The sequence below is a fragment of the Staurois parvus genome, unplaced genomic scaffold (genome assembly GCF_062004578.1).
Source record: "Staurois parvus isolate SC_StPar_1 unplaced genomic scaffold, SC_StPar_1.0 ptg000011l, whole genome shotgun sequence".
NCBI lineage: Eukaryota > Metazoa > Chordata > Amphibia > Anura > Ranidae > Staurois > Staurois parvus.
In genome coordinates this window covers 4,501,439-4,514,167 of record NW_028317807.1, presented here as the reverse complement: position 1 = coordinate 4,514,167, position 12,729 = coordinate 4,501,439, and the positions used below count along the sequence as shown (strand labels likewise).

The window sequence follows — 12,729 nt, the reverse complement described above, 5'->3', positions numbered from 1 at the left end:
AAATGCCCAGTGTGCATGGCATCTAAAGTTATTAATTCTCAAAGATCACAAAAATAGATTCTAAAACGGAGTTTCAGTCAAGCTCAGAAACATCTGTTGTGCTAGAGGCCTAGCAGCACAGCCAAGATTCTGGTGCAATAGAAAATAATAGGAAACAAAAGATTAATGTGCCTCTGTTCTGAAATTTGAAGATTAATTTCCCTGTAATGCCAAAGGCTAGAGAGGTGAATGAAAAGCATTTACTGCTTGTTCAGAATATATAAATACTTTTGTGTGATCACAGGCTGGGCAAATGTTCACTTTAAATTATTCTGTGATATTTAATTCAAATTCTCTTGTTCTGTACAACGGTTACTGAAACTGTAGTGGGTCATCCTAAGAGATATTACATTTCAAAGGGCAAGTACATTTCTATCCATTGGAGTAGAACTCCACCCTAGTCTATTGGGGAAAAGGGGTTGGTTGTAGACCTGTTACCCTGTATACACATTTCACCAGTTTGAGGGTCAATGCACACTGAGTTTAAAAACCGCCAGTTCCCCTGGCAGAAAAAATGGTAATATAGATTGTTTAGCGTTTTTTTTTTTCTGCCAGAAAACGTCTCTCAAAAATGCAAACCAGAAGGGGTTTTTTTCTGCCTCTAAACGCTTACCTGCTTCTACAGGTAAAACACAAAACTCCTGCAGAAACTGCGTTCTTTTTAACCCCTTCACACTGCTGCCTCCCAGCCCTTTAAGGGGTTTCTAACATCGGGAGGCGGGGTGGGGTTTAGGGTCATGTGACTGCCATGATTGGCTGTCATGGCAGTTACATGATCGGAAAGGTCTCGATCGCAAGGAGAGATTCCGTGTGACACACGACACGTGCTGGGAGCATACAGGGCGCACACTCTCAGCATTTGTTTGTTGGTACGCAAATATGCGGCTGCTCAGCGTCAAGGCCCAGCCGCCGAGAGGTCGTATCTTTGCGTACTGTCAGCATGCAGAGTGTAAGCCCACTATGCATGGACCCTGAAAATTACGGTGAAAGTCTTTTGCTGTGGCCATTCAAATATGTGAATTGTTTGTGAATTTTTAGAGCCAGGATAATATGTTTAACTCATTTCATCGACTTCCCTTTCTTCTTTAAAGTTTGCTAAAAATGATCAGTCTGACAAACAATTTGGAGTAGAGTACTGCCACCAAAGAGCATCTGCAGCAGCTGATTTCAATTATTTTCATTACTGTCTTTTAATATAAGCTTTCTTTTTCTATCTGTTGATTTGCTATCACTCAAAGCTGGTGAGCTAACTGGTGCCCCTTTGCCTGCATGAAGGCATTCAGTGGTATGCTAGTGTAAAACAAAGTTTAGTTTATGTGCTACAAGGAGCACTGCTGCTTTCTGGGCTTGCACACTTTTGCAGGCTCACTGATCTCTATGGTGACAAGTAAGCTGTGTCTTTCCACATGGTCTGGGATTTAGCAGTTTACTCCTGCCTCTTGGGACCAGTGTACTTTTGTTATTTCTGTAAAGTGCAGAAGGAATAAAACCTATTGAAGATCATATTATCGGTGCATGTTAGACAATATTTATAACTGTCTTACTGGAAGCTGGTAAATGCTGTTCACTGTTGTTGAAATGTGAAACTTAGTTGCTGTTAACAAATGTAAATATCTACCAGAGAATAAAAGAAATATTTTAATTCATTGTAAATAGAGATGTACAAAGTTCTGAATCATCCAGAATATCTATACTATGTTAAATAAATATTGTACTGTTTCTTGCTTCACAAGTCGTTTTATTCAAGCAAAGTATGCGACTATTTCAGCTGAAACATGGGCTACATTAAGGGAAATATCATTCATGTTACAATAGGATCCTCACTTGATGGCAAAGCATACAGTTAAAGAAGAACTATAGACAATACTTTTTTCATTTTGGATAGTGTAAGGAAGGATTATACCCCCCTATCAATCTTTTTTTTTTTTTTTTTTTTCTGTCCCCCATTGGGGAGATTTTTTGTTCATTTCCAGTCCCATAGCCAAAACAGGAAGTGCAAGGAAATCACTGCAAATTAAGAAAATCTCTTAGGGCCCCCCAGGTCACCAGAATTAATGTGCCCCCATCAGAAGATTTCCCCCCATTACTGTTCTGGAGACAGCCCAAAATTTGGGATTGACAGGACAAATAGAGAGGGTGAATCTTCCTAATAGGGTTGGAGGTAGCAATAAAAACCGGACAGGTATTCCAATCCATCTCCACTCTATCCAAAACTAAAAAAAAAAATTTTTGCCTTTTTGGTATACCTTAAATTGGTAGTAAACTGTTTATAACAGAAAAGACACTAGAGGCCTCTTCTGTCATAAATGTCCTCCTGTCTGTCAGCAGGTAATGCGATCTAAGCCGCGCATGCGCAGCTCAGACCACATTCACAGCCCGCTCTGCCTGCCACTGCAGTGTGACTCCCATGCACAGGATTGATGTCACCGCACCCTGGCCAGTCAAGCAGCCAAGGATTCGGAACCCAGAAATAGGACAGGGTTAACATGGAGGCACTCAGGACTCTTTGGGAGCCGTAAGAGTCCAGGGTTAGAGGTCTTTGTAGGTAAGTCTCTCATAATGTACTAGTATGCATTGCATACTAGTATATTATGGCCTAAACCTGCAGTTTCTCATAAAGACTTTACTACCGCTTTAATTAGAGTTTATGTCATCAGGGTCAAGTATCACATAATCTTGTTTTTCTTAATTAGTCAAAATACAGGTGTAGATATTCATTCATGGGTGGGGTTTACCAATGACTGGAATTTCTGTTAACTGATTCCACCTGCAGAAAATTATCCGTGTTCTTCCTGACAAGGTTCTGTAATTGTACTAAACAATGGAACTAGGAAGGGGAACTGCTATTTTTGTCTACAGGGAGTGTTCAGGAGCATTTGGGAAATTCCATTTAAACTACACACGGTTTTGTAATGACAAGTTAACGTCATACTAAACCTTATTTCAGAAGAGGTCTACACATACCAATTATGTGTAGTCCTCTTCTTCTAAAATGGCTGTGTGAGTCCATAGGCAAACACAGTGCTGACAAGCCATGTCCATGCCCCCTCCTCTATACAATTTTGATGGTTGCTGGAGCCTATCGCTACACTGCCCTCAGTGTCTCCTGAGAATTCAGGAAGTTTGAAGAGTGACGCCAATTAATCCTGCACCTGACAGAGGTGACAAGGTATGTTTTTGGGGGTGGGAGGTAGTAAAAGTATTGGGGCATATTTTTACTTTAATGCTGCAAATGCATTAATGTGAAAAATGGATGCCTTTAATACTACTATAGCTCATATAGTAGGTGTCAGACAAAACTTTGCCTTTTTTTTGGGGGGGGGGGGGTCATTTTGGATAGAGTGATTTTATTCATTTTAGTCATTTATATTCTGCTATCTGGGTCTCTATTGAAGAGACTGTCTCTTACTACTTTTTCCAATGACATTGGTTTCTCCAGACAGAGAGGGAGGGTAAATCTCAGAGTAACACTGAAATTTAAAGAACATTTTCAAAAGAAAGCTATAACCCCCACCATCTTCATAATGCTGTCTGTCATTGTTATAGATTATCTCTCACTTTCTTTATGATGAAGCCATTGTCACCTGGACAGTGTGGGGAAATCTCTGTAATCTCAGATGGCAATAAAATCTGACAGGTTCTAATTGTTCCCTCTAAAACTAAAAATAATAGAAAAAAGGGTTTTGGTAGAACATACATTTAAACATCTGCTTGTTTACATTTTTAGGGCTTCTATGCCACTTTGCACAAGGGAACTGGTATTCCTTGCTTTCTCTGATATTCTACAGCTCTACTAACATGGTATTGTATAGTCATATAAAGTGCTGTGAAAAAGTATTTGCCCCCTTCCTGATTATCATTATTTTTTCATATTTGTCACACTTAAATGTGGGCAAAGAACAGTGATTTGCCATAATCCATAGAAATAAATTAGTCTGTAATATACTTGAAATCTAAACATGGCTATCTGACTTTTACTGGCTCCTGCCAATTTTAACTGTTTGCAAATGTACTGTACTGAAGTGCAAAAAAAGCCATAAGATTTTCCTATGTGTTATGGTGTTATTTTTTAAGAAGTGTAACAAAAGATTGTCCTGGTTACCACATGGGGCAGAAGAATAATTACTTCATTGTACATTACAGGACACAGGATCATAGAGTCGTAGACCATGGATAATGTAGCTGCCGTCAGGTGATTGGACAGTGACAAACAAAGCTGTAATAACAGCCCTGTCCTGTTGAGGATGCTCCTGTTTTCAGGGACCCTGTGGACAAATGGTTAGAAACCTTCTTTAAAGGGTTAGTTCACCTTTAAGAAAAATTGCCTATGCAAGCAAGATGTGCCTGTAGAATAAAACAAATGGTGCACCTTTGACCAAAGTTAAATAATGCCCTTGCTATACAGTGGATATAAAAAGTCTACACACGCCTGTTAAAATATCAGGTTTCTGTGATGTAAAAAAAATGAGACAAAGATAAATAATTTCAAAACTTTTTCCTGCTTTAATGTAACCTGTAAACTGTACAACTCAGTTGAACAACAAACTGAAATCTTTTATGTGGAGGGAAGTAAATAAAAACCTAAAATAATATGGTTGCATACGTGTGCACACCCTTAAACTAATACTTTGTTGAAGCACCTTTTGATTTTATTACAGCACTCAGTCTTTTTGGGTATGAGTCTATCAGCATGGCATATCTTGACTTGGCAATATTTGCCCACGCTTCCTTGCAAAAACACTCCAAATCTGTCAGATTGCGAGGGCATCTCCTGCGCACAGCCCTCTTCAGATCACCCCACAGATTTTCAATCGGATTCAGGTCTGGGCTCTGGCTGGGCCATTCCAAAATTTGAATCTTCTTCTGGTGAAGCCATTCCTTTGTTGATTTGGATGTATGCTTTGGGTTGTTGTGCCAATATTGACTGGTATTTGGAACTGTTCATAATTCCCTCTACCTTGACTAAGGCCCCAGTTCCAGCTGAAGAAAAACAGCCCCAAAGCATGATGCTGCCACCATTATGTTCCACTGTGGGTATGGTGTTCTTTTGGTGATGTGCAGTGTTGTTTTTACGCCAAACATATCTTTTGGAATTATGGCCAAAAAGTTCAACCTTGGTTTCATCAGACCATGGCACATTTTCCCACACGCTTTTGGGAGACTTCAGATGTGTTTTTGCAAAATTTAGCCGGGCTTGGATGAAGAAAAGTCTTCTGTCTTGCCACTCTACCACATAGCCCAGACATATATAGAATACAAGAGATTGTTGTCACACACAGCCAGTACTTGCCAGATATTCTTGCAGCTCTTTTAATGTTGCTGTAGGCCTCTTGGCAGCCTCCCAGACCATTTTTTTTTCAAATTTTTTCATCAATGTTGGGACATCCAGTTCTTGGTAATGTCACTGTTGCCATATTTTCTCCACTTGATGATGACTGTCTTCACTGTGTTCCATGGTATATCTAATGCCTTGAAAATTCTTTTGTACCCTTCTCCTGACTGATGCCTTTTAACAATGATATCCCTCTGAAGCTTTGGAAACTCTCTGCGGACCATGGCTTTTGCTGTAGGATGCGACTAAGAAAATGTCAGGAAAGACCTACTAGAACAGCTGAACTTCATTTGGAGTTAATCAGAGGCACTTTAAATGATGGCAGGTGTGTACAAACTCCTATTTAACATGATTTTGAATGCAATTGCTTATTTCTGAAGAGAGCTACATCCCCCCAGTTATAAGAGGGTGTGCACACTTCTGCAACCACATTATTTTATTTTTTTATGTTTACTTCCCCCCTAAAAGATTTGTTTGATTTTCAATTGAGTTATACAGTTTATAGGTTACATTAAAGGTGGAACAAGTTCTGAAATGATTCATCTTTGTCTAATTTTTTTACATCACAGAGACCTGACATTTTAACAGGGGTGTGTAGAATTTTTAGGCCATCTATGTACTTCTTGCAGCGTTGCCAAAAATCTCCGATAGATCACATCATCCTGTTCTGGCTTGTTGCTAGGACATTGCAAAGAATATGTACCGTATTTGCCGGCGTATAAGACGACTTTTCAACCCGTGAAAATCTTCTGAAAAGTCGGGGGTTGTCTTATACGCCGGTATACGGCGAGCCGGTGTCAGGGCGGCACTTTTTCCAGGGGTGGTGTCCTCCAACGGACACTAAGTACAGGGGTGGGCAGAGGGGCTGCTGTACCTTACCTGGCTCCGGTCCCGGTCCCACGACGATCCGGTCCAGGAAGCGCAGCTGCTCCTTCTTTCGGTTCGGCCGCTCGATGGTCGCGCGGCTGCTCGGCTCCGCCTCCTCACCAGTGATTGGGCGCCAGCGCACACAGGCGACCAATCACCGGCGAGGAGCCGCGAAAATCAAGCTGCCGAACTGAAAGAAGGAGCAGCCGCTCCTTTCCCCCACTGACACTAACCATGGGGCACTATTCCTCCTCCACTGACACCAACGATGGGGCACTATTCCTCCTCCCCACTGACACCAATGATGGGACACTATTCTCCCCACTGACACCAATGATGGGGCACTATTCCTCCCCCACTGACACCAATGATGGGGCACTATTCTCCCCACTGACACCAATGATGGGGCACTATTCTCCCCACTGACACCAATGATGGGGCACTATTCCTCCCCCACTGACACCAATGATGGGGCACTATTCTCCCCACTGACACCAATGATGGGGCACTATTCCTCCCACTGACACCAATGATGGGGCGCTATTCCTCCCACTGACACCAATGATGGGGCGCTATTCCTTCAACTGATACCAATGATGGGGCGCTATTCTCCCCACTGACACCAATGATGGGGCGCAATTCCTCCCACTGACACCAATGATGGGGCACTATTCCTCCCACTGACACCAATGATGGGGCGCAATTCCTGCCACTGACACCAATGATGGGGCGCTATTCCTCCCACTGACACCAATGATGGGGTGCTATTCCTCCCACTGACACTAATGATGGAGCGCTATTCCTCCCACTGACACTAATGATGGGACACTATTCCTCCCACTGACACCAATGATGGGGCACGATTCTTCCCACTGACACCAATGATGGGGCACTATTCCTCCCACTGACTAATGATGGGGCACTATTCCTCCCACTGACACTAATGATGGGACACTATTCCTCACACACTGACACTACTGATGGGGCACCATCATTGGTGTCAGTGGGAGGAATAGTGTCCCATCATTGGTATCAGTGGGAGGAATAGTGCCCCATCATTGGTGTCAGTGGATGAAATAGTGCCCCATCATTAGTGTCAGTGGGAGGAGTAGTGCCTCATCATTGGTATCGGGAGGAATCATGCCCCATCATTGGTGTCAGTGGGAGGAATAGCACCCCATCATTGGAATACCATACTGAAATACCATACCATATTGAAATCAAATCTGATGTTTTTTCATTTTTATTTGGTATGCGTTGGAAGAGGGGTAGTCTTATACGGTGAGTATAGCTCAAACCCTATATTTTAACAGGAAAAGTAGGGAGTCGTCTTATACGCCGGAAAATACGGTACATAAATTAACAAATTACAACAGACTTAAGGCCTTACAGGATAATTACAAATTGGAACATCCTAGCTGATCAGGATCAAATTATAAACAAAACAATACAAATAACAGTAGAACCAAGACAATGGACATTTCAGTGTGTCATTGGTGCCTCTCTGACTGAAGTTGCCAATTTATTTGCCATGGCGTGAGGTACAGTATCAAAGGTTAGGATGACATATACGGTTTCTGGGAAATCGTCATTTGATCAGTATAAGCACGGTCGACCTGATCAGCTGACCAAAAGAGACAAAAGGACATTGGCCATGATTGTGACCCAGAATAAGAAAACAACTGCTGCAAAAGTGACTGAAGAGCTCAATCTCAGTCCTGTGAAGACTAAAGGCTGCAAAAAAGTGAAGTCCTATCCTGCTGAAGGGCTCTATGAAATGCCCGGCCTTATTGAACCCATTTTGCAATAGTCGGTCCCTTAATTGGTTTGCTTGGGCTTGAAAATCTGTGTCCAAAGTTCAGTTGCGGTGCAATCTGGCATATTGGGCATACTGGATGCTTTTAATCAGTGCCTCTTGATGTGTACTGGAAGCAGGGCGCTGTTAGAAATCATGGGGCCCCATACAGCCTACCTTATGGGGGCCCTGACCCCACTCCCAACCCCGCCCATCCATCAGGGCTGCTTTGTGCAAAACCATTACACAGAACAGGTAAATATAATATGTTGTTTTAGCCTGGATTCACACTGATGCGGTGCGGAATTTGCACCGGTTTCTGTTCGCACCCCATTCATGCGAACTGCAGTGGGTGTGTATGTTAAGTTAACGACACCTCAAAATCAGTTCACAAAATGCGGTGCGATGTGAAGAATCGGATCGCATGGGTGTGAATACCCATGCAATCCAATTCTAGTGTAGACAAAAAAAGAGTCATGCACTATTTTCCTGCAGATGCGGTGTGATCTGAGGTATACAAAATGTATAGCTCAAATTGCACCACACAATTTGCATGTGATTTGCACAGGAATGCGATACGGTGCAGTTCCTGTGTGAATCATATGCGATGTGCTGCATCGCAGAAGTGTGAACCCAGGCTTAATTAAAAAAAAACAAAACAAAGCTTTTCAATTACTTTAAGACACTTCTTAACTGTAAAGTCATTTTCATTTTTTGTGGTTTTCTTCCATCAACAAATATGACATTTTCCTGCTCCTGTAGTCTCCTGGGATGTAAACCCATCACATATCCCAGGAGACTGCAGGAGTCCCTGCCTGGAGAACACATTGATTACTGTTAGTGGCTATACTAGCTGCTAGTAATAATCACATGTAAAATCCGACAGGCTGGTTGTACACAAGCCATTCAATAATTGACTTGGGTCCAATAAGTCTGCCCATACATGGTTCAAATCTCGGCTGGTCCCTGCTGAACTGGTCGAGATTTAAACCATCTGTGGCTTACATTTCACTATCCTTCCATCAATGATCATCGTCATTATCATCATGATAATCACACAGTGCTGGGGCTCAAAGCACCTGTACTGTGTGAGTGTGACTGCCATCATGACGATAATCACATGTGGCTGCTCCTGCTGTATAGTTAAAAGCAGGCCTAGGGAAATGTGTGTGCTGTCAAGTCATGAGACACAATCTGTCCTGTGACTTCTGCCAGAGGCTCAGAGCCACCCATCCCTCTGTGTCTGCACTGCTGGGCTGCCTGCTGAGTGGACCTGCACACTGATCCCTTCTAGTTCCAGCCAGCTGCCCCCAGCCTGCCAGTGCTCTTCTGTATGATTCCCTCAGCACTTCCTTGCTGGAGGAGTCAGGCAGCGTGCAAGGCAAGCCCAATCACTCTGCAAGTCCAGTAGTGGGGGGCTTACTGCATCCCATCACAGGATAGTGTATACATACACCCGAAAAAGAAAAAAAAGTGTCACAGCTGCAATATCATTGGAAATTCAATTGGTGATTGAAGGGTATAAATACCCTCTTCAATATGGCGGATTTTGTACTTCCTGAGGATGATTTATTGGTCGACTAGTCAAGGGCTTATGACACAACTTCTGCTGATGTCACTTCCGGGATTTGGAACACATGCTGGAATGCAGCTGCCATCTTAATTCCCATTCATAATATACAACGCTGAATGCACCTAGTGCCAGGAAAGGCACTTTTGTTGTGAGTGGAATTTCTATTGTTTGACCCCATATTAAAGTTTTATACAGTTTTACACTATGGGATGTCTGGTTTTGTTTTGATTTATGCTGAAAATATTAAATACTGCCTGTGGTAAAGAAGAGTTGCCTAACTTTGATGCAGATCCAGTGGAAATCTATTGGTTCCTACCAGCAGCCACGATTATAAGGGCGAAGGAATATCTGCCATCAGGACTGGATTGCAGACTGGGATAGTCCCAAAAAGCGACGGTAACTTACCTAGAGATAGGTGATCATGAAATGACGGTGATTTTACATCTATGTGGGGCACCAATGTGAACACAGTGAAGCACTTGTCATTTCAATATAGAGTATCACCGTTAAAGATACAGCACCATTTATTCACATGTTGGGACTGAATATTAATATTGTATTTGTATTTTGCTCAGCACTATCAGTTTAAAGATTGCAAAGTTTATTTTGTCTATTTGTGACCTTAGCGCGGTCCATTTTTTAAATCTATCATCCCAGTCAAACCACTCAAAGTCCAGCGACGTACCAGTACATTGCTGGTCCAAGTTGGGCATATATGTAGCAGCAGAGAACACAGGCAGACAATGAATTGGCTCTGTGGATCAATATGACCGCAATTCATTCTTTTTTGTAATGCCCATGTTGAGGGTCAGGCCCAAAATAGTTTTAAATTCAGAAACCGTGATAAGTTTCCATGGGAATTGTCTGACAAGAGCTGAATTTGGGTGGACGGTGATGTATTGTGCATATAAATTGCCTTGGCCCACAATCAATTGATACAAATCTTCCGTGAAAAACCGCGGATGGGCTAAACGCTAGTGCTGGCAGCGAACAGGGCCAATCCTGCTAACTCTGCATTTTGGGGGACACTATACAAAGGAGACACTAGTATAGTTCTGTACGTGATCAATATCTTGATCCGTACAAACACTATACTAGTAATGGCGATGATCAGAGACCTATAGCGTGAGTGTGATAGTGTTCGGGCAATCTAACGCTAGCTGACCGTGACTGGGAGGGGAACTGACTGACCCTGACACTATCTGATGTCGTTAGGAATGCAGTGATCAGTGAAAAATGTTATGTACTGACACTGTACTAATGGCACTGGTTGGGTGACAGGGTGGTCATAGGGTTAATAGGGGTGATCAAAGGGTTAAATGTGCTAATCTAAAGTGTGTGCAAAATGTAGTGCCGTGTTCTCTCTTCTCTGCCTGGACCGATGGGTGGGGGGGGCAGCGGGGGGTGCAGGTGCATTCACACCCCAAAATAGGAAGTGACACAATATTACGTTGCTTTGCCAAGAGCTGCTGCTTGCCCGCAAAATGCGGGTAAGCGGTTGGCAAGTAGTTAAATGGAAAAAAAAAAAAAACCCTCTGTTAGTACAGCCAGAGTGATGTACGGGTACTTTGCTTTGCCTGTAGCTGCCGCTCTGCCACAGTATATTGTGGGCAGGCAGGTGGTCGGGAAGCGGTTAAGCAGCATGCAAAACCCTGTGAAGGATTATCTAGTCTGGTAATGAGCAGTCTCAGAGCTTTCCCAAGCTAGGCAACCCTGTTCAGACTTTTCAAAAATAGAAGACGCAGATAAACATGACGGTGTGATGAACATGAATGTAAATGGTTCACTCACCCTGTGAAGGGGTTATCTGTTCTAACAATGAGCAATCTTGTAGCCTTACCAGGAAACACAGCATCTTCAGATTCTCCAAAGGGGAAAAGACAGATGAACATGACAATGTGAATCTTGTTTTGTTCAACCAATCACCAATGAGGATGATGACACCCAACACGTCACATTCATTAAGTGGCCAGTGCACTGAAAGGGAGTTGTTTCCACTCACCCTGTGAAAGGGCTATATGTTCTGGAAATTAGAAGTCTCATAGCCGTGCCACGCAAGACAGCCTCTTCAGACTCTGTGAACAGGAAGATGCAGATGAGCATGACTGTATCTATCCTGCTGGTTTAAGCAGCCAGGGATATAGATGATGACACCTAACAGGAAGTCACATTCAATAAACACATTGGCAATAAAATCTAAAGAAGTGGCTTCCACTTACCCTTTGAAAGGGTTTTCTGCTTTGGCAATGAGACGCAGCATAGCTTTCCCTGACGAAACAGCCGTCTTAATAGTTTCCAAAGAGGACAATGCGATTGGACATGACTGCATGAATATTGCTTTGTTCTAGCAAACCTATCAGGTTGTCACATGATGCTAGTACACTCTAAAGGAATGTTTCCACTCACACTGTGAAAGGGTTATCTGTTCTATCAATGCACAGTCTCCTAGCCTTCCAGGCAAACAATCCTCCTCAGAATCTTCCAAAAGAAGATTCAGGAGAACATGACTGTATGAGCCCTGCTGGTTCAAGCAACCAGGGATAAAGAAGTTGACACCTAACATTTTATCACATTCATTGACCATGTGGTTATAAATTCTAAAGGAGTTGCTCCCACTCATCTTGTGAAGGGGTTATATATTGTGCCAATTAACAGTCTCAGAACCTTCTCAGTCAAATCAACCCTTGCCAGATTCGTCCAAATAACATGTGAACGAACATGACTGTATGATTCCTGCTTTGTTTAAGTAGACAGTGATTAAGATGATGGTGACCAAGTTGTCACAATTAATTAAGCATGTGGTCAAGCCCCTTTAAAGGAATTGCTGATTTCACCTTCTGCAAGGGCCTTCTATTCTGGCAATGTCCAGTCTTTCATTTAGGGCATTATAACTGGTCTCGGAGCCTTCACAAGCCAATCAATCCTCATCAGTCCCTTCTGAACAAGAAGATGAGGCCGACCCTTGCCCAGGTTGTTGATTCTTCCTTTTGTAAGGTTGATGAAATTCCTTTAAATAGAAGCAAAGCTGTGGAAATATTTCAAGTGCCTCCAGAGGACAGCTTGACAATTCCCTTATGGTGACTAAATCAAGTGCCCGTTCTACAAGATTGGAGCATGTTCTCA

At 42.7% G+C, this 12,729-nt stretch overlaps 1 long non-coding RNA gene across 1 annotated transcript in view; it reads right to left on the bottom strand.

Annotated features, from left to right (window-relative positions):
* LOC149473724 (uncharacterized) overlaps positions 1–11,508 on the bottom strand; it is a 45,540-nt gene extending 34,032 nt beyond the window's left edge. Inside the window, exon 1 of the long non-coding RNA XR_016311738.1 lies at positions 11,447–11,508. This is a non-coding gene — a long non-coding RNA (uncharacterized LOC149473724). The remainder of the gene's footprint in view (positions 1–11,446) is intronic.
* Between the last annotated feature and the right edge of the window lie 1,221 nt (positions 11,509–12,729).